At 43.2% G+C, this 21,934-nt stretch overlaps 1 protein-coding gene across 5 annotated transcripts in view; it reads left to right on the top strand.

Annotated features, from left to right (window-relative positions):
- Positions 1-21,934, top strand: part of cdk14 (cyclin dependent kinase 14) — a 233,986-nt gene that overhangs the window by 208,122 nt on the left and 3,930 nt on the right. The window lies entirely within an intron of this gene.

The raw sequence follows: 21,934 nt of genomic DNA, 5'->3' as shown, positions 1-21,934 counted from the left end.
CAGTGCAAACAATAAGAATTAAAGTGCTATGTAGAAAGAAAGATATGTGCATGAGATATACATTAGATATATACATGAGAATAAGAATGAAGAGTGCTACGTAGAAGGATATATACATGAGTGCAGGTGGTGATCAGTGCCAGACATGAAATGATGCAGTGACACAGCGTAGGGTCATGTGTGAGTGGCGGGGACAGTCATGTGGTTATTGTTCATGTGTCCAACAGCAGAGGGGAAGAAACTGTTCTTGTGGCGAGAGGTTCTGGTGCGAATGGACCGGAGCCTCCTGCCTGAGGGGAGCAGGTCAAACAGACTGTGTCCAGGGTGGGAAGGGTCAGCTGAGATCCGGGCTGCACGCCGCAGTGTCCTGGAGGTGTACAGGTCCTGCAGAGATGGGAGTCTGCAGCCAATCACCTTCTCAGCAGAGCGCACAACACGCTGCAGTCTCTGTTTGTCCCTGACAGTGGCTCCAGCGTACCACACGGTGATGGAGGAGGTGAGGATGGACTCGATGATTGCGGTGTAGAATTGCATCATCGTCCGTGTTGGCAGGTTGAATTTCTTCAGCTGCCTCAGGAAGTACATCCTCTGCTGGGCTTTCTTGATGACGGAGGTGATGGTGGGCTCCCACTTCAGGTCCTGGGTGATGGTGGTACCCAGGAAGCGGAATGAGTCAACAGAGGTGATGGGGGTGTCAGTCAGGATGATGGGGGGGAGTGGGGCTGTGTGCTTCCTGAAGTCCACAATAATCTCCACTGTCTTCTGGGCATTCAGCACCAGGCTGTTGTGGCTGCACCAGGACGCCAGACGTTCAACCTCTCTCCTGTAGGCAGACTCGTCCCCGTCCGAGATGAGTCCAATAACGGTGGTGTCATCTGCAAACTTGATTAGCTTGACAGACTGGTGGGTGGAGGTGCAGCAGTTGGTGTACAGGGAGAAGAGCAGAGGAGAAAGAACACAGCCCTGAGGGGAGCCGGTGCTGATGGTCCGGGAGTCCGAGACATTCTTCCCCAGCCTCACGTGCTGCTTCCTGTCCGTCAGGAAGTCAGTGATCCACCGGCAGATGGGATCAGGCACATTCATCTGGGAAAGCTTGTCTCGGAGATGGTCTGGAAGGATGGTGTTGAAGGCAGAGCTGAAGTCCACAAACAGGATCCTGGCGTAGGTTCCTGGGGAGTCCAGATGCTGCAGGATGAAGTGTAGGGCCATGTTGATGGCGTCGTCTACAGACCTGTTGGCTCTATATGCAAACTGCAGGGGGTCCAGGAGGGGGGCCGTGAGGGTCTTGAGATGGGAGAGAACTAGGCGCTCAAATGACTTCATGACCACAGATGTCAGAGCCACGGGTCTGTAGTCATTTAGTCCAGTGATCCTAGGTTTCTTGGGGACAGGGATTATGGTAGAGGACTTGAAGCAGGCAGGCACATGACATGCCTGCAGTGAGGAGTTGAAGATGCCAGAAAACACTGGGGCCAGCTCGTTTGCACAGTGTCTGAGGGTGGCAGGAGACACACCGTCTGGGCCGGGAGCTTTCCGAGCATTCAGATTCTTAAACTGCTTCCTCACATCTGCTTCATGAATATGAAGAGTTGTGGTCGGAGGAGGTGGTGTGAAATCCTCTTTTGTGTGGGGTGAGGAGGGGGGTGTTGTAGGTGAACAGTTTGAAGGTGGTGATAGCTCTATGGAGGGGGGAGAGGTGGGGGAATGAGTGTCCAAAGTGCCTCTATTGTTGGGGTCGTTGGAGGTGTCGTTGGAGGTGTGAAGGCTGCCTGATGGCTCGTCAAAACGACAGTAGAAGTCGTTAAGGGTGTTGGCCAAGAGCAAGTCGTCAGTGGAGTGGGGGGTTTTAGGCTTGTAGTTTGTAATATTCCTAAAACCTTTCCACACAGAGGCCGAGTCATTCTCTGATATCTGCTGCTGCATCTTCTCAGAGTGCTGATGTTTGGCAATGTCCACTTCCTTAGTGAACTTGTACTTGGCCTCTCTGTAGCAGTCCCTGTCTCCGCTTCTGAACGCCTTACTCTTTTCCAGCCACAGCTTTTTGAGTTTAGGGGTAAACCAGGGTTTGTCATTGTTATAACTCACCCTGGTGCGTGATGGCACAATGCTGTCCTCACAGAAGTGGATATAGGAGGTGACAGTGTCCGTAAACTCGTCCAAGCTGTTAGAAGCAGCCTTCAAAGTGTCCCAGTCTGTGGTTTCCAAACACGTGCGAAGCTCCTCCACAGCCTCGTTGCTCCACAGTTTTTTGGTCCTCACGACAGGTTTGGAGAGCTTCAGCCTCTGTCTGTACGCGGGGATTAGGTGGATCATGACGTGATCAGAAAGTCCGAGTGAAGCGCGCGGCACCGCGCGATAGGCCCCGCTGATCGTGCTGTAGCAGTGATCCAATGTCCTCTCCTCTCTGGTCGGGCATTTAATATACTGTTTGTATTTCGGAAGCTCATGGCTCAGATTGGCTTTGTTAAAGTCCCCAAGAGCAATGATGAGAGAGTCCGGGTATGTCCGCTCCGTGTGGAGAATCTGCTCTGCGAGTGCGCACTGAGCTGCTCGCGCATCCGCGTCTGGCGGGATGTAAACAGCGGCCAGGATGAATGAAGCAAACTCCCGCGGAGAATAAAACGGTTTGCAGTGAATGAAAAGATATTCCAGAGAGGGAGAGCAGTGCTGAGCAATCACTGTTACATCTGTGCACCAGCCACTATTGATGTAGAAGCAGACGCCTCCACCTTTGGTTTTACCGGAGAGAGCGGCCTGCCGGTCCGCGCGCAGCAGATGAAAGCCCTCCAGCTTGAGCGCGCAGTCCGGGATGTCCTCACTGAGCCACGACTCCGTAAAACATAAGACACAGGAGGAGGAAATGTATGCCGAGTGTGGATATGAAGCAGCAGTCTTACAATGACACCACAGAGCTCTAAAATTAACTGACTGGCCCTCGGAGCTCTTCTGGTGGTCATACAACCCCCAAACAGTTGGCAGCAGTGGAAGTCTGTGCTCCACGCTGTCATTTCAAAGCTCCCGTGTCTCCCAGAATTCAGCTGCCCACTATTTACGTTCATCTGTTGTGAAATATTCTGTTTCTGAGCTCCAAAACTTAAACTGTCATATTTCATGGAAACATGATGTTGTTTAAATCCCACAAATTCTTTTAGGGTGAATTTTTGAAACTACCATCCATCAATATTACGGTTATTTATCCATCATTACGATTAGAGATGGACCGATCCGATATTACGTATCGGTATCGGTCCGATACTGACGTAAATTACTGGATCGGATATCGGAGAGAAATAAAAAATGTAATCCGATCCATTAAATATCAAAAAAGCACCTCACAAAACCTGCGACACGGCGTAACTCGGCTCAACACCAGGATCTATTTCTACAGCTGACGCTGGTAACTGTGCAGGGGCGGCTCTAGCAAAGTTTAGCCAGGGGGGCCGATAGGGCATGAACAGGGAAAAGGGGGCACAAAGACATACTTTTCTTTCTTATTCTCATTTAAAATGTCGAGCTTTTAATAAATTGAATGAATCTTAAACCAAAGTTTTAATCTGATGTAAAATGTATAGAAGTCCATTACTGTATATAGTAACTGTTAAGTCTAATATACCCTAGTAAGCTACAGTACTTTTTCCTTTGGGAAGGCACCATCTGTGCAGTCTGCAGTTCTGTTGAAGAAAGATGTTGAATCTATTTAATTATTCTTGAAAAATATTTTATTTCTGTGCAATTTTTTCCACACTGCATCAAGTTAAAGTTGATTACGTCGATTGAGCATCATGAGGTGGGGGGTGGTTCCCTATTTTTTTTTGCTGGGAGTTTGCAACCCTATTAGTTAGGTTGCTTAATTTTTCTGCTAAGTTCTCTTTAGAATACCAGAATAGGGAGGATGGTGCAGGTTTAAGTTCATTAGATTGATCTGTTTTGCTGATCAGTGTTTTTTTGCATACAGGTATAACAGAATAGCTTTAGTGTTGTTGTTTATTTAAACTTGAGTATGAACCTATACAAAATGCAGCAAGATATAAAAAAAAACAACAGTTTTATTGATTAAAACACACTATATCAGATTCATATCGGTATCGGCAGATACAATTTCCCTCTAATTTTTCATGTGTTTGAGTGAACACACAAACTCCCTGAGCGTCCCCTTTGACCACTGTGCGCGACATCAGACGTGTGCACTGTGGTCACGCCGGCATCGAATCCATCCAAGTTACATGGTTTATTAAAATAATCAAATTACAGCATTTACATTTATGTTATACTACTTTTAATTAACTGCTTTAGCCCACTTACAATGAAAATGTAAAAAAAATCTTGTTCATGACCTGTGTAGCATGTTAACACTATTGGAAGGAAAAATAACTTGAACTCTAATTTTGAAAACACAACTTTCTTTCTTTTTAAAAAAAGCGCTGACTTGCATTATAAGTCTGTGGTCTGGGAGAGAGTCCTGTAGCTCTCTGTCTGCAAAATACAGTAAATAATGACCAATGTTGGGCAATTATATAGTTACTTCTTTAAAAAAGTTTTTTGCAGCTATTTTTTTTTAATGCAGCCAAGGCGTTTTTTTAAATAAACATTTCAAACTATTTACAGAACAATCAGCTGTTCTGCATCAAATCTGATGCCACACAAATTATTTGTGCCGCTCCAAAAATAATTTCTGTCCACTATGAGATGAAGGAGAACAACAGCCTGATACCTGCAGGCCTGACAGCAGCAGATGTATCACTGCTGTAACACCTGTAACACTCAGCAGTCGCCTCATTGTTCTGACACACACAACAAAAACTACACTACACACTAACTACACACTAACTACACACTAACTACACACTAACTACGCAAGATTTGCGCTAAATGTCTCAAATCTCTCACATCTCAAAACACGGCGTCACTCCTAAAACTTCCCCCCATTTCTTAACAACTAGATGCTACGTTGCCATATCATTTTTTGATTGGTCGACATAGTACTTTTTTGGACAAATAGGAAAGGGAGAGGGGAGTTTTGTTTTGCTCACAGGCTTTCGAGCGTTTTCCTTGTAAAACGCAGTTTTTACTGTTTCTTCCTGCAGTAAATATAAACAACGACAGTATTCAGGAAGAAAACCAAACATTGCAGATATTTTTATCATAACTCTGCTTTTACGTGGCCGATCAACACAATTTAAAAACTGGTATAAAGTCCACACTTTGTCCGTCAGTTGTTCCGTCTGTCCTGCTCACATCTCCAATGGTTGTTCACGTTGTCATTAACGTGGTTTCACTCCACATCAGCCACTTTGCTCGCTAAAACACTGGTGTCGACACATAAGGACGCTGTAGCCTGTCAACCACGCTGATGTGAATCGCATCATTGGCTGGACTTTGGGATAAGGTGGCATCGTTCTAATCCCATACGGGAGCAGCCAGTCACTCACTGACTAACACTGCAAAACAGAATTGTTAAAGTTTTAATTTTAATTTCAGTTCAGGTGAGATTTTCTTTTGTGCGCAGCGCAGATTTTCTGTGCGCAGAGACGTGCCAGCAGTGCGCAGCTTAGAGGGAACATCTGGCAGATATCCAAATTTATGATATCTGTATCGGTATCGGACATAAAAAAAGTGGTATCGTGCCATCTCTAATTACGATATTTCTCTCAACTACATATTTTAAAGTGCCTAAACCTAACCAAGGTTAAGTTGAGTTTATTATTTTATGGAAACTTTCCATTTAAACATTTATTGATTGTGACAGCCACCAATTTTTACTCCTACAAATATAACCGCCGAGCCAGCCCCAGAGTTAACTCAAACAGACGCTATAGCAACGGTTCACGTGTTCAGCTTCATCCTCAAACTTTGTAACAATTCAGCTTGTTTCCTCTCTGCTTTTCATTTCTGTACTTCAGAGTTGAAACATCTGTCAATGGCCTTTGCATCCATAGAGGGTTTTAACCATGTTAAATAGGCACATTTTCAGAAACTAGAAGATCCCACATTTCAAACTACCATATTTTCCACACTATAAGGCGCACGTGAAATCCTTTAATTTTCTCAAAAATCGACAGGCAGGATGCTGTAAACGGGCCAAACTTCAGTCAGGAGAACAACTGAGATAATCCATCCACAATACGAGGTCATTAATATACTGCAACAACAACTTAATGCGCCTTATAATCCGGTGCGCCTTATGGTGCGCCTTATGGTCCGAAAAATACGGTAAACAATATATTTTGGCAATACATTTTTTTATTAAAAGCTTTTTTCCTTTGGGTGGTCCAAACAAGCAAATGTTCTGCTTTAATAAACAAATGCTGGTCATTCATTCATCCCAACCACAGACACAGTGAGAGAGTAAGGACTCTTTGATTGAGAAGAAATAAAGCCAATAAAAAGTTTTCAATTGATAAATTGTAAAACTCAGATTTGATAACGTCTCAGGGTTTGCTTATAGAAATGATTAACGAAGCACCAATAAACAAAAGGTGTTTTGTTCTTGTCAACTTGTGAAAAAGTCGTCGGCTTGGGTTAGAACTCCATGGTGCGCATGAATGTGCACAAGGAAATAAAAACAGTTTCATTTTTTCTGTGTAAAAGTACAAATCTTGGCCTTATGATGACTCCAAGCAATGGAGCAATTTGGTTAAATGATTGCTCCATTGCTCTGTGTTCCCCGTGCTGTTAATTGTGTCTGCAATTCAGAGAATCAGACCTTATTAAATATTAATTTGTCTAAATCTGAATGTGTAAAGTCTTCAGCTCTACATAAATATTTTATGATGTTTTTCTTTTTATCAGACTTTGTAAATGTCTTCATCAGCGGTTTTGATGGCATCTACAATAAGCAGACGTAATACTGGCCTCTGTGCTCAACCTGCTACACAGGACTTTGAACTTAGCTGCTGCTGCTCACTGAACGCTTTTTCCTGCTGCGTTGTCCTTCCTACAGACAGAAATGTAATAAGTACCTTCACTGTCAAAAGAAAATCTCAAAATGGGCTAGATCTTTTAAATAATTTACCCTGAAATGACCGTGTGACCTCAGAGAGACTCGCTCTCACAGACACTGCAGCTAAAACTACAACAGCAGCTAACGGGCCAGTTTAAGGTTATATCTTGTGGAAAGGAGGAACATTGCCTGAAGCAGACACTTTCTACTACTTTCTACTTTCTATGCTTTGACAGCATGCACAGAGAATTATAGGGCTCTCAGTCCATGATTCAGACTCTACATACCGAGTATGATTTCACCAGACATCTCACACCAGCCCTGTAGGTTTTTCTTCATGTGATTGTTGTGCTGCCATTATAAGACCGAGGTGTCAGATTGTATGAGAATTTAATCTCTAGATGCAGCAAATGGCTGGTGATACTGACAAAGATAAAGCAGGGTGGAAAACAGGCTTTAAAAGTAATACAAATCCCTTTTATTCCACTATCATTTTCAAGACAGATTTATCTTAAGAGAGATTAGACTAGCCGTGGTTTGTTGATGTCTTCATAGTGAGTCTTGGTTGGGTTGGGGTTTAAGCCTCGTCGTATAAATAGCCTGTCAAAGAGATCAAACTGTGCACTGCCTCTACAATGTTCAGACTTTAATGTTTTAACTGGTCGTAGATTGGCACCGGATTCTCCTCGAGAATATTTTATGGTGAGTAGGCAGGAGATACAACTTCAGGATTTTAACATGCAAACTAATGGGAGCTGAAGAATTGAAAACGTGGTTTGGTCAGTGCACCCAGCTATAATACTCAGTAACACTTTGGTCTGCAGCCAGTAATCTCAGCAGCATTGATTAGGTGTGTGGAAAAAAAAGGAGAGAGGCTGCTTCTTCAGTTTAGTTTTTGGGTTTTACATTCCTTGCAACTTGAAAAGATTCTTTTAGGTCTTGGATTTGACTTTGCAAAACCTTCAGATACCCTATAGACGGATGATTGATTGATATAGGCTAATTAGAGAAGAGAAGGAGAATTGCAGGATAAGTCAGGCGGGAATAGATAAATGTTGTTCGGGAACAGCATTGATTAGCTCTTCCCCAACGACTCAATGAACACTGATGGCTGTGGAGATGCCATGAGATCAGAGGATGTTAGCCCGTCATTGTGTCCTCTTTCTATTGTTCAATGACACTGAGTACACTGAAGGCGTGTAGCTGCACTGTATTCAGGATTGAGTGCAGTGCAATTCACCAGTACCATGCAGACATACTGCATGGTATTTCTTCCCCAGTTTGTACTGTCTTCAGGCAGCTGAATAAGTTTGTTGTGGTGCTTTGCTATGTGAACGCAGCATTGTTAGCATATGATTTCTTGTTGGTTAATTTGCACTGTCATGCGCACTAAATCTGACATATTTCCGAGCAACAGGTCATGTGACCAGCTATTCACCTTTTCCTGAGCCAGACATTTGCATTTTTAGGTAGTGTCACTTGTCCAGGCAAGTCCAGGAAACCTTAAACTGCACAGTTTAGGGGCCAGCTGGGATTGGCACATCCAGCCACATGATCAGCAACGGATTTAGGGAGCGCTTGATTTGCTTTTTGCACTTTTAAATAGTGTATCGTGCAGTGAAATATTGGTCAGTCGTGCTCATTTAATAACGGGAATCCAAAAATTCAAAAGATTAAAGTTAAATGAATTGTGCAGCCTTAAAATGATCTGTATGCTGGATATTTGTGATCCATGATGCCATGCTCATCACATGTATTCAGGAACATGTTCTGGATGGTATGGTGATTGAATCCACTGAGCACAGAGCTTTGGTTTCTGTCTTTTTACAGTTTTTCTTTATATGATATGTAGGGCAACACACACACACACACACACACACACACACACACACACACACACACACACACACACACACACACACACACAAAGATTTTTTTCTTCCAAACACCCCAGAAGAGCTACTGAAGCTGTTGTGGGAATGATGATGATTTTTATAGTCTTTTGGCATAAGTCTGGCAAGCGCTCAACTGGCTCAACAAATCTAACGGCCCTCAGATGAAAACTTGCAATTAAGCCAAGTTTCCAAGCTGCTTTTCTCTCCTCCCAGTTGCCATTTAAAGGCACACAATCAGACACAGTTTATAGCAGAGGGAACTAGACGAATATTCATGTAATTACTATAACATAAACAGAGCGCACTCTATATCAGAGCCTTGCTTTGTAAAACTTCTAAAAGTGACAGTGTAAGTAGTTATGCATTTTTAAATTGCAATGATCTGAAAATACAGACAAACACTGGGATTGATCTTAATATGATATCCTGTCCTGAATCGTCCCGTACTTGTGCTCCATTAGGCTCCTGGAAGCTTCCTGTGATGCACTGAGTGTGTCTTCTTCACTCACCTCTGTCCACACTCTCTGTATTTAATCATTAGCTATTATTAATCTCTTCCACAGCGTGTCTTTGTCCTGTCTTTCTCCCCTCACCCCCAACCTTTTGAGGCACATGGCTGCCCCTCCATGTTTAAAGAGAGTTTTTCCTTCCCACTGTCACCAAGTGCATGTCTGATTGTTTTCTCTGTACTTTGCAGGGTCTTTACCTCACAGTATAAAGCACACTGAGGTGACCAAAAGTTTTTCTTTATTTTCTTTCTTTAAATATGGTTTTATGGTAGGGTTCACATTAGGGTTACCAGCTCTGATGAATAAATGCTCAGAGGGTTAAATGAGGTAAATTCCACATATTTCCTGCAGTGCCAACAACAAGGCTGCTACGTGGTTCAGAGTGAAATGCATTGATGCTGTATTTTGGTGCAACCCTTCATGTTCCCTGCACAGTCGATTGTAGTAACTTTGTTTCCACACACAAAGACACTTCCTCAGACTTCCCTGTGCTCTTGAAAACCTGTACGTGGGTGGAGGTGAGCTGGCATCAACTAACTGGATTATGCTGTGTTGCTGACATGGTTGTATAAGGGAAACCAAGCTATGCCTGCACTATAATGTCTGCTCGAGTAACACACACTATAGATCCTGGAGCCTACTTGGATGCGGGCCTGAAACCTAAGCCCCTACCTTTCATTAAACCTGCATTGTATGGAGGCTGGTTTACACCCTGGTGAAAATACCTTTCCTGAGTGTGCAGCGTCTCCCAGATCAAACACACAGAGCTAAACGGTGTCGTTTGTTCTCTGCATTTGGACCAAAATAAAAAGTTTCTACCTCTCTGCACCCTGCATTTCCCCTGCCATAAATAGCCATCTGGATTTCTTTACTTCAGCTTTCACTACTTCTCAAATCCACCTCCTCTTATAACAATGTCTGGCAGCACTCATTTCCCCACCGTTTCCTTTCAGGTGTAACTTTTCTTTATGTTCACAGGGTCACCACAGATTGATTCTGGGGAACGTTTGTTTTCACTGGCTAATGCTCTTTGTAAGATTCAAATTTATTTTACCTGAAAAAACATAATCACATCACCCACCAAGAGCAATCTGAGTACACTTCTTTAAAATTAAGTTCTTAAGCTTTTGAAAATTCTTAATTTACATGGTCTTGAATGGGTTTGACTTGCTTTAGCAGGTAGTTTCAGTTGTGCGTATGAAGCTAAAGCAGAATAAAACTCCTTCAGGGGACTGTTGTTGTCAGTTGGAGCTATACAAATAAAACCAAACTAAATAGCGACAGTAGATTATCCCGGAGGAGTCTCTTCACTGTGTAGCCTTTTTCAGCCTTTAAAACACTTAGTAATGCCAGTCAGTCAGTCCGAATGAATCAGTTTCAACAAAAAAACGTCTTTTGATATGTCGTGTGATCTGTTTCACATCAGATCTGTAGCGCTCTTTCTCGGCATAAACCCACACTTCTCCTCACCTCTCTTTTTAACCTGGCTTCATGGTGACATCATCAGCTTCATCCCTCCATAGTTACTACAGCTGCACATCACCCTTGTTCTTGAAAATCAGTCCATCTTCATTCCTCAGGCATCCCCTCCTCATTACTAGTCCTTTGCGCCTCGTGATTCACTAAGTGTCCTCCATTGGTCCTTCCATCTTCTCAGCACGCTCTCTTCACTCGTTGGTACAACATAATCATCATTTTGTAAATTAGGGGCTGTTGTGACACCGTGAACCTTGTGGATTGACTAGTTGCTACCTAGTGACGTTCTCTCTTGTTTCTCAGGCAGATCTGCTCCTCGCTCGTTGCTTCCAGATTTGATTATGACAGCCTGAAAGCTCAGCTGGAGGCTTCACTCACCACCTGGTGGTTTCACCATCTTTTACGTGCTTTACAATCTTTGCAAGAATAACTTAAATGTGCAAATGAAGCCATGGTTGACTTGACTCGCCATGTCATGAAAGCTTAAAATGAATGGAAGCATAGAAGTACCGACAAAACTGAGGTGATTAAGCGCTCACTTATCAAACATCTTAATGATGAATTTCTTTTTATATGTATGACAACAAGTTTAGTTTAAGGAGTTTAACAGCTGTGTTAAATTATGGAGCTTTTCATTGGTGGAGCAGTGCTATCCAAGCCCCATGGAGGGGCTCTGATTATGGCCTGCAAAGTCTAGATTAATGGAGTGTGATGGTGATATTTGTGTTGAGGCTGAGCATTAGGTTGCTGATTTAGGCTTGCATTAACAGGGAAGCCCCTAGAGTAAATGTCAGGCAGCAGCCCCACATGCCTCCTAACTTTACCACTGATTCTACTTTAAAACATCTTCTGCTCCTCTCCTTTTATCCGCTCTGTCTCAATTGCTCTCCCACGCCAACGATTCACTTGACAAATGTCCTTAGCAGCCTTTTCTTCTTTGCTTTGCTTTGCTCGTCTCATTCTAACGCGCTCCTTTTCCTATCTGTGTCCTCCAGCGTCCTCTCAGTGTTTCCATCACCTTACATAAACCCCAGTAAGGGGGAAGTGAGCCAAGCCTTAGACAAGAAAAACATACCCCCAAACAAGGATTTATGGAACGGGAACCTGGCGATCCCGAGCGAGTGGGTGTGTTTGTGAGTTGGTGAATAAAGGCATTACTACTCAGAGCGTTCTCTGACCCTTAGTATGCGTTATTCTTCATCGCAGCTCCACACAGAACACAGCACATGTTGATTTAGCCTGAGCTGCACTTTAAGTGAGATCGCAACTCGCTATGCTTAAAATGGGTCATAGTGTCACTCCAACTCCTGATTGAAGGGAAAGGTTTTCGGAGACTGTTCCAGTTTGCCAGCAGTAAAAGTCAGTGGAAAGCACTCAACTTTTATTGAGGATTCTGTGCAGGAAATACACGTTACTGCTACTTTCAAAATGTTTTACCAAGATATTTCTATTAGCTAGAACCGAAGAGGAAGATCCTATCTAAAAGTAAGGACATTTTGACCTTTAAACAATATCCTTGACTGATCGTTCAGTTATGGAAACTGAATGTTTAATTCAGACACATCGTTTTAGTCAAATCTTTACAGAAGGTCTGGTCAGCAGTCTTCCAAACTCCCTCTAGGAGCAGAGAACATGTTTGGAATGACATTTCAAATAACCTTAGCACAGAGTTCTTTTAGAACACGAGCCCCGTTTGCCTCAGGGCTGCTCAGGAGGTCGGTCCAAACACGGTTTCAGAATGTTGCGAAGCTTGTATGATGATTGAAACGTCCGTGGAGTGAAGGGGCTGCTGATGCTGACGTCATTGCAGATGAGCTCCTTTTAAAATCCAGACCTCAAAGCAGCCAGGAATGTGTGCGTGATAACTTGCACCTGCGCTAGAAAAGCCAAGTCTCAGTGGCCTGAGAATGCGTGTATGTGAACACTAGCAGGAGTGAGTTTGTATGTTTAGTGTTTGCACGACAAGTGTAGAGAACGTGTCGTGTGCAGAATGAGCTGGCTTTTGTGACTCCAGTTATTAACTGCTGATCCTGGACTACGTGAACAGAAAAGCGTGTGCTGCCAGGACCTGGGGTAATAGGAAACATATGAATGTGCAGGCTGTCTCTGGTACAGAATGTGTGTGTGTCTGGGATTGTGTCTATGCATGCTTTAAAGACTCATACTCAGTGACTCTGGCCCAGACAACTGAGGCAAGAAAAACAAAGAGAAAAGTGTTTGTGTTAGAAAAGAGGGAGCTGGCAAGTCTGCAAGCTGCAGAGCTGAGAGTTCATTTTCCCATTTCCTACCAACTGGATCTAAAACTCTTTTATTTCAGAGCCACATTATTGAGTAGCTGTGCACAGACAGAAACACATAGCACTCCCACGGTTTGTTAAACTCCAAATACACACAAGACAGAGTTTGATTTTTATTCCCCATCCACTTCGGTTGGAGCAACGAAAAACGGTCAAATGTGATTAACCGTGAGTTTTTGTACAGATCCCGACATGTGTAATCCAAAAACAATACTGCCTACAGCCTTAAAAAAGCAAGTCAAAATCTGCCATGTAGCCCATGTTAGTTTCTGTGTTGTCAGACACGGTGCATTTGGGACTGTAAGCCATGAGCATGAAGCTAAAATAACTTTCCCAGCTAAAAGCAGCAGAGTGCAGGTCGCCAGGCAGAGCCTCTGCAGAATCTCTTGCTTGTATGGAGAGGCCCCAACACACCGTCTCACCACAAATCCTACTTTATTCAATCAAATCGAGAATTTTTACCAGTTTTTCTCATTTGTTTGCATTTCTCCATTTGGAGGCCTTGGTTATGCTTTCATACCCCAAAACTCAGTTATTTAGACATTTACAAATACACGACATAGAGTTCTGCTGTTCATGGACTCTGTTCCCATCTTGGATTGTGAGGAGGGCCTTCCAGCTGAAACTTTCCGACTCGGAATTTGGAATTTCTGGCTTCCCACTTCAGATGGAACACCAGCTAGTAGCTAGCTTTATTCCTGTGCCTAAAGTTGTCTTCTTCCACATTTGCTTTGCCTTCACATTGTTAAGTATGGATACATAAAATACTCAGGTATACTGTCAAAAATTGAGTATAGAAGGATGGAAATGGAAAATGATACTTCAACAGGGTATATTTCTGCTCACATTCTGCAACTTCTGTCGGTGCTGTGCTACTGGAAACTGAATCTCCCGGAGGAACCCACCCGAGGGATAAATAAAGTTTCATCTAATCTCATCTCTAATCTAACTAGAAAAATTTGCATTTCCTGCGAAAATGCTGTGTGGATGCCTTAACGCTGAAGATGTCTGCTGCGAAAAAGCGGTTGCCCTGAGCAGGATTCGAACCTGGCCTTTCTGGTCTTAAGGTGGCTACCCATCTCACTGCGCCAAACTCATTCTCACAAAGAAGAGGTGGAGAGACTGACAATTCTGGTGAAATGAGCAGAAGCTGCAGAGAATTGTGCTGATAAGAGGTGAAAAGGCTGAAAATTTTGCAGAAAAGAGGTGAATGAGCAGAATTCTGCTAAAAAGAGTTTTTTGCTGAAAACAGCTGAAAAAGCTGGGATTTGTGCTGAAAAGTGGTGAAAAAGCTGAAATTTGTGTTGGAAAGAGTTAAGAAAGTGTAACTGTTGACTGAAAGAAATGTTGCCATAAGCGGGATTTGAACCCGGGCCTCCCAGTTTGAGATCGGATGCTCATCTCACTGAGCTAAAGCACAGGTCAATCCGGCAAGGAAAATCAGTGAGGCCACTGATGATATGGCAGAAATGGGCAAAAAATATTGCAAAAAAAAATTCAATATCTCAAAAAGTATAGAAGTTATGAGCACCAAAAGATATAGCCAGAAAGAGCAGAATTTTTTAAAGTTTGAATGGCGAAAATCAGATAAAAACCGAGGGAGTAGTTAAGGTTTATTGTGTGGATGCCCTTGAGGGCATCCACACAATAAATGATGACGCGTAAGCTAACCAACTAGCTGTTAGCTAGCTTGTTACCACAACAGCTCCTGTGGACAGCTCACCGTGCTAAATTTGAGATGCTATGCTGCCAAAATGTATGCACTACACTACCAGGTATATACATGCATGTACATGTTTTGCACATGAAAGGGTACGAGCACATATACTGAGACATGTGTTTAAGCAGTTAGTGTGTACTGGGACACGATCTGCATCAGCTGTGTGTTCTGCTGATAGATAAAGTGAATTACAGGCTACAAAGAAAAAAGTGAAGTGAAACCATAAGGTGTCATATAGAGCAGTGTAGTTTGGAGTCTTTGTGCGTTCTGTTGTGTAATTTGTTCATGTACTATGTTGTGGATATATTTACACACTCAGGATTGAGACACTAAAAGAAATGAGTGGCTGTGCAGTGTGTAGCAAGCAGGGAGGGATTCCAGGCACAGCTGACACAATGATTTCATTATTTGGAACTTTGTGGCCACTTGTGGTTATAACCCCTCAACACTCAGGCAGACTCAAACTGTTACCGTTGCATTTTGAACGGCAGTAGCCCGTTTGAATCTAATTATACATCATTCAAAAGCACAAACCCTCAGTTCCAACTGAGTAAACCATTCAGAGATAGCACCAAGGCCATAGGAGTATATACTGAGTAAAGAGGAGTTTTCTACCTTTTTCTCTCTGTTGTTTGTGAAGAGGATTTCTTGTATTTTGTCTACAGGGGCACTAAAACTTTGTGATGACAGCCTGTAGGATAAAGCATCCATGGGACACAAACGTTTAGAAAATAACGTTTAAAAAAATCTCAGTGGTGTTGTAAAAGTGAAAAACTTTTCCTATAAATTTCTCATAAATATATAAAAAGTTCCAGTGGTGGATGCTAAAATTAAACTTGAGCCAAAATCTCAGGCTCACGGAGCTCTGAATACTGTTTTACTCTTGGATGATGTCATAAAGAGTAGATATCCTCACACAGCACTGAGCACAGACACAAACCGAGTGTTTGTGAGGGGCACTGACAGAGTAGGAAGCAGCGTTAAAGGAAGAGGAGCAGCTGGGTGAGCTGTGGGGCCGGATCAGTGCCTGGTGTAAGATAAATAACTGTGAATCATTCACATCTGCTCTGGTAGAGTCCAAGTATGAATAATAATATGTAGTTAGACGTAAGCAGAATCGGCCCACTTTAATAAATGTTGTGAAAATAAAATGCTGAAGTTGCGATCGTGAGAAAAATGTTGCAACTGTTACCATTTAGCTCAGGTCGGGTCTACAGTAAAATGTCAAAACAAATCTGGATCATGGTGTTTGTGTATTTTCACACAATACAAGAAAATCCAGACTGGATTACTAAATAAACTAAAGCAAACGGGCTCCCTACCTCGTTAGATAAATCTCAGTAGCCTCTGTATTAAACAGTGTCTGCTAAGAAAACAGCTTCGTCTTGATTAATGAAGGTAGTCAAAGCTGCCAACAAGCTGAGGAAAATCTGCCTGTGTGTGTGTGTGTGTGTGTGTGTGTGTGTGTGTGTGTGTGTGTGTGTGTGTGTGTGTGTGTGTGTGTGTGTGTGTGTGTGTGTGTGTGTCAGTACGTGTGGAAACAGTCGTCTGAGTGTCCAGCTATTAAGTGGAACGTTTACCTCGTCCTCCTCCCTGCTTCTGTTAATTGTCAGTGAGACAGTGGAGAGTTTGTCGTAGATGTGGCAGCTCATCGCAGGCCTGGCCACAACACTGCATTCCTCTCAAAATTACTGTCAACGTTTAAGTCAAGTTCCAGAAAAGAGGAAAGAGTGAATAAAAAGAATGTGGAAAATATCTTATGTAAGTTTGAATCAATCCAAAGCTTCATCTCACACACGTGTACTCACTCACATATCCAACACTTCACAGTGCAGAGCCTCACTCGTTTGTGCATGCATGCAAATGTATGCACACACACACACACACACACACACACACACACACCATAAAGCAGCTTATTAAACCATCAGCACTCTCCCAGCTCAGGGTGTTCATTGAATGGCATTTAAAGGGCAGTGTGACTCAGTTCATTAAACTAGATCAGACACGGAGCGACCTCTCTGCCGGGAGAGGGGTCAGAGGTTGTGACCCCTTGTTTTGGGGGCTTGGATGGATGTGGGGGTGGAGCAGAATGGGGCCTGCGAACCTGATTTAACTAGTTTTAGAAACATTTGTGAAGCCACGCAACAGACGTAGCCAAAGCTGGAATTAGTTTCTGTTTCGCTTCATCGTGAAATGATAACCAAACACAGAGTTATTAATATTTCCACAAAGACTTCTCACTGATGCTAACAGCTTTTACATTGATGAGAAATCAGAGAGGAAAGCTGTGTGTTTATGAGATGAGTGGCTGGTTGGAAACTTGGGGAATGATTTATAAACCATGGCAGGAGCAGGAGGGCAAGGAGGAAAAATGGAGGCATAGAAAGAGTTGGATTAAGAGAAAGGGGAGCAGCAAAAAGTGAGCAGGGAGGGTAAAAACCCACGGCTTTCCAGCTTATGCAGCAGAGTTGCAGTCAGGCCTGTTGCTGTGCCAAACTTGGTGACGTGTTTCTACAGTTGCGTTTAATTTTAGCTCATGGGATACGACAATGCTCATTTCTACCAGCAAGACTCCAGAGTTTTATTTTCTCACGGTCATGTGCGTCGTTATCGCTGCGAACAGACGTCTTTCAGTGTGCAGAATATGTAGGCAATAATACGTATCTGTTTTCTGGACATCTTCAGGCCCCCAAACCTTTCCCAGTATCATCAGAAGCTAACTCATAACTGGTTTTCCAGATATACTAAATATATATCACGTATACACATAGCTAGATATACAAGTGTCCCCTGTGTTGAACCCTAAGGTCACATTTAGAGACCTTAGGGTTCACTTTGTGTTCTGCACAGTGAGTCTTCCACAAATCCGGGCTTCATCAGAAAGATCAGAACAAAAAAGACTGCCGTACTACAAATCAAATTTGTTGGAACGCAGTGTTTTCAAGTGTGAATGTGACTTTTTAAAAAAAATTTAAATAATTATTATCACAATTTATAAAAATTCAGCTACTGAATGGAATAGCATGGGGTGCACTGATATTTATATGTAGCTTGTCTAGTGTTAGCGCCCACTCAGAGAACATTTGGTAAATGGCCTGTATTTGTATAGCGCTTTTACTAGTCCCCCCTAGGGACCCCAAAGCGCTTTACACACCCAGTCATCCACCCATTCACACACCGGTGGAGGCAGCTACAGTTGTAGCCACAGCTGCCGTGGGGCAGACTGACAGAAGCGCCATCGGCCCCTCACCAGTAGGCGGTAGGTGAAGTGTCTTGCCCAAGGACACAACGACCGAGACTGTCCGAGCCGGGGCTCAAACCGGCAACCTTCCGATTATAAGGCGAACTCCCAACTCTTGAGCCACGATCGCTCCATTTCATGGAAACAAGGGATTTTGTTACCACACAGGTAGGGTTTAGACAGCACCGTACTGATGGACCAGGACAACCCACAAGTAGGTGACATATGTTTGTTATTCATGACAGGATCTTGGTTACAGTGGACCAAGATCCTGATAAGAGAAAAAGCCCAGGTGTATAGAGGGCCAAATCCAGGTGGGAACATCTGTCATGAAGGCTTGTTGGATGAGCTACCATGTACTTACTGCTTCAAGGATGGACAAATAATGAAGTGACAGCACAGTGTTGGCCTGGAAAGACAGTGGCTCCACTTCCAAAATGCTACTGCTAACTGCTTCGACTCTCAGCAAATCTTCCAGGTCTTGGATGCGTAGACCCGGGTCCAACCAAAGCTGGCATCAACTCTCATCAGGTGCTGCAAAAATTCTTCCAATAATTGAAAGATGGAGCCCACATATTCTGTCTTATCTTCATTTTCTTCCTATGAAAAATACCCCAGCTTGTGCTTGTAATGCTAATGTAATGTAATGTAATGCTACAAGGCACAACTGGCTCACAGCGTCACTGACACTGGTGCAAGAGAGGTGGCAGAGTTGCACAACTATGGACAACTGCAGTGTATTGAATGCACCATTGTTAATCTTTCAAGGTTATTGCACATTACTACCTTGTCATTCTGCTTTACCCTGAATTTGGTTCTATTTTCTTGCTCTTGGATGGTCGTGTTGGGTTGTATTGTTGTGCATCTGCCCCAACACAGAGCATTTTAGGGATTTCTCTTTTTCCGAGGGTGGTGGTGGGGGTGACTATCTCTATTAAAGGACACCCAGCAGCAGCTGGCCACGCCTGCTAAATCCTCTTGACAAAACCCACCCACCAGCTCCATCTGCCTCCCAAGTGGAACCCCGTGATGCGCACACACACACACACACACACACACACACACACACACACACACACACACACACACACACACACACACCTTTCTGGTGCTCTTTGATCCCAGAGAGAGCAAAAGCCTACATCTGTTCTTACTACATCAGATCCTTTTAAAACAATGACGCTCTTGTTGGCATACACCGTGTAGCGAGAAGCCATGACACACACACACACACACACACACACACACACACACACACACACACACACAGTTACTGTATCTCCTCACCCTTGACCTTGAGGCAGACTGCTTCAGCCCTTCTGCAGAGACAGAGACCAGTAAATGTTTAGTTCGCCACTGCTTACAACGATAATGATCTTGCTCATTTGCTCATTGTACTATTCTTAGTTAGTGTATTGTCTGTCTTGTCTTAATGTTGGTTTAAAATGGAGCACTGTAACAAAAAATAATTTCCCCCAGGGATCAATAAAGTATTCTGATTCTGATTCTGATTCTGATTTACACTCGTTACGTCCTGAAATAATGAAATTTGCACATCTAATAAAATTCCAAACAGCAGAAATTTTGTTCAGAGGAAAAAATGTTTCTTTAAAATATTCAAAGAAATATTTTTTGTAACTTCAGAACTGTCAGTGTGCATCCTGCAAGGAAAGGTTAGTCTTAGTGTGTGAAGGAAAACTGAGGAACAGTTTGCGTGTAGAGCTGAAGCAATGTCTGAATGTGTATGTATATATGTATATATGTATATGCTGCTTTGTCCTAAAAAACTTTGTGAATACTGTTTATACATATTTGAACTTTATAAAAAGTTCTTTGTGGATGTCTGCTGAAAGCTTTCACAAATACAGACTCAGTGTTTCGTATCATAGTGATGTTCAGGTTGCATGTGAAAGATAAATATCCCATTTTGGAAGTCTGGTGTCAGACTGGTGCAGACCTGGAACAGATTTAAGCTGGATGCACGGTAAACCCACACAGGTGATTTGAATTACTTTGGCTGATTACACCTTCTCACGGGACTGTGTGGGTGGAAACACAATGTGAGCATCTCGCTCCTCCGTCAGCTGCGCTGCATCTGTTAGGGCGAAAGAAAACAATGCAAAATGTAATATTTCTACTGCCTTGCAGGGAACTTTTGACTGTGTTTTACAGTTCTATAAGTATCCCTCACCGGCAGTGTGAGCCGTGCTTTGCAAAGCTCTAAACGTTTATGATGAAGAGGCTGGCTGGTATTGCTTTGGCTAAAATGGGTGTAGTTGTGCGTCACTTCTGCTGTATCAAATGTCATTGAAGTTGCCCTCCAGAATTTGAAAAACAGATCTGATAATAGTCTCTAATTTGCAGAATACAACATTATACTGTAAAACGACTGCTGCATGTCGAATCAGGTACTTCTGCTGTTTTGAGTGCATATATGTGCTCACATAGCTATTTACTTACAATTCATCTAGTACACTTCATGTTCCACTTATCTGCTGTGCTACCAGAATTATGTGCAGTTAGTGCGTATTATTATGAATGAACGATTATTATATGTGACTCTGTTTCTTGTCCTCAGTTGTTGAACTCTTGGTTTTGTAGTGGAACGGTGAGGAAATGATTTCACGCAGTCGTAGCACCGATGATAATGACGCCACCTGTGAGCTTAGTAGATGTTTTCACTGCTGAAACTAAGAACCAGGGATTAAAAATCCAGAGGTGGTGTTTTACGATATTTTGTATGATACCTACCAAAAAGTAAGCCTCACTTTCAGTGACTTATACTGGTTAAAAATGATTGGATGATCCCGTCTTTGCCACAATGTAGCCATTAGAGTAGCAGCTGGAGGCTGAAAGTGTGCAACGTCACCAATGAAGCTGTTAGAGTAACGTTCATAAACTGTAGGCGTTTCAATCAGGAAAGTCTATCCAGCTCTGTTTTGACTTCAGTGCTGTTTCGTAGCTTTAGAGCCACCCTGCTGCACCCTCACATACTCTGAGTAGTAATCTCTTTGCTACTACAACACTAAATGATCATTTAGCATGGCTGAATCACGGGGCTGTTGCAGAAATGCTGGGACGAAATGTCGTCTTGGCACATTTTACTTGAACCCTTCTAACACTAGTGCCTGAGGATGTGCTTTAATGGCCTCTGTAATGGTTTACTGCCTCTGGACTCCCGCAGTAACTAAACAAAGAGGGTAATGTGATGCTGGCTTGTTTGGAAATACATGTTCGTGAGTCTGTATTTGGATGCATATATACGTGTTTGGCGTCACGAGGAGCAAATAAAATCAGCATTTGAGATTCCTGCCATATACAGGCCTGTTTCCGCTGAGGGCTGCCGAGCAAAGGCCCGGCGAATGACATCCAGAGACGCAGAGAGAGAACATGAGGCAGTAAAGAGGAGAGTTAGGGTGGAAAGGGACCGGAGAGAAGCAATGCATTATTTATCAATCCACATTTCCCTCTTCTTCTTCATCCATTACTCCTCCTCCTCTTTTTCTGCTCACTCCTCCTCTTGTTCCTCTGTGACATTCATCCTCTCCTCCTCTTTCTCCTGTACCGTCTCCACCTCCCAATCCTCTACTCCCTCTTGTTTAACATCATCAAGTCCTCACTTTTATCTTGTTTTCCCCCTCTTCATCCACTGCTCCCTCTTGGTCATCTCCCTCCTCCTCTTCACCTCCTTCACTCCGCCTTTGGTTTTATCTCAGCTGTCTTCATCTGGCCTGTTGTTGCTGCTATCCAGTTATCAACCTGTGGAAGTCTTTTAATGTGATACGAACTTTGAGAAATGACTCGAATCGAGACCCGTTTCCAAACGAGCTTTGCGCTTGTGTAGCCAGGTCAT

This window comes from Astatotilapia calliptera, chromosome 11 (genome assembly GCF_964374335.1).
Source record: "Astatotilapia calliptera chromosome 11, fAstCal68.1, whole genome shotgun sequence".
Classification (NCBI taxonomy): Eukaryota; Metazoa; Chordata; class Actinopteri; order Cichliformes; family Cichlidae; genus Astatotilapia; species Astatotilapia calliptera.
Note: the sequence above shows the minus strand (reverse complement) of the source record. Positions and strands in the feature narration are given on the sequence as shown.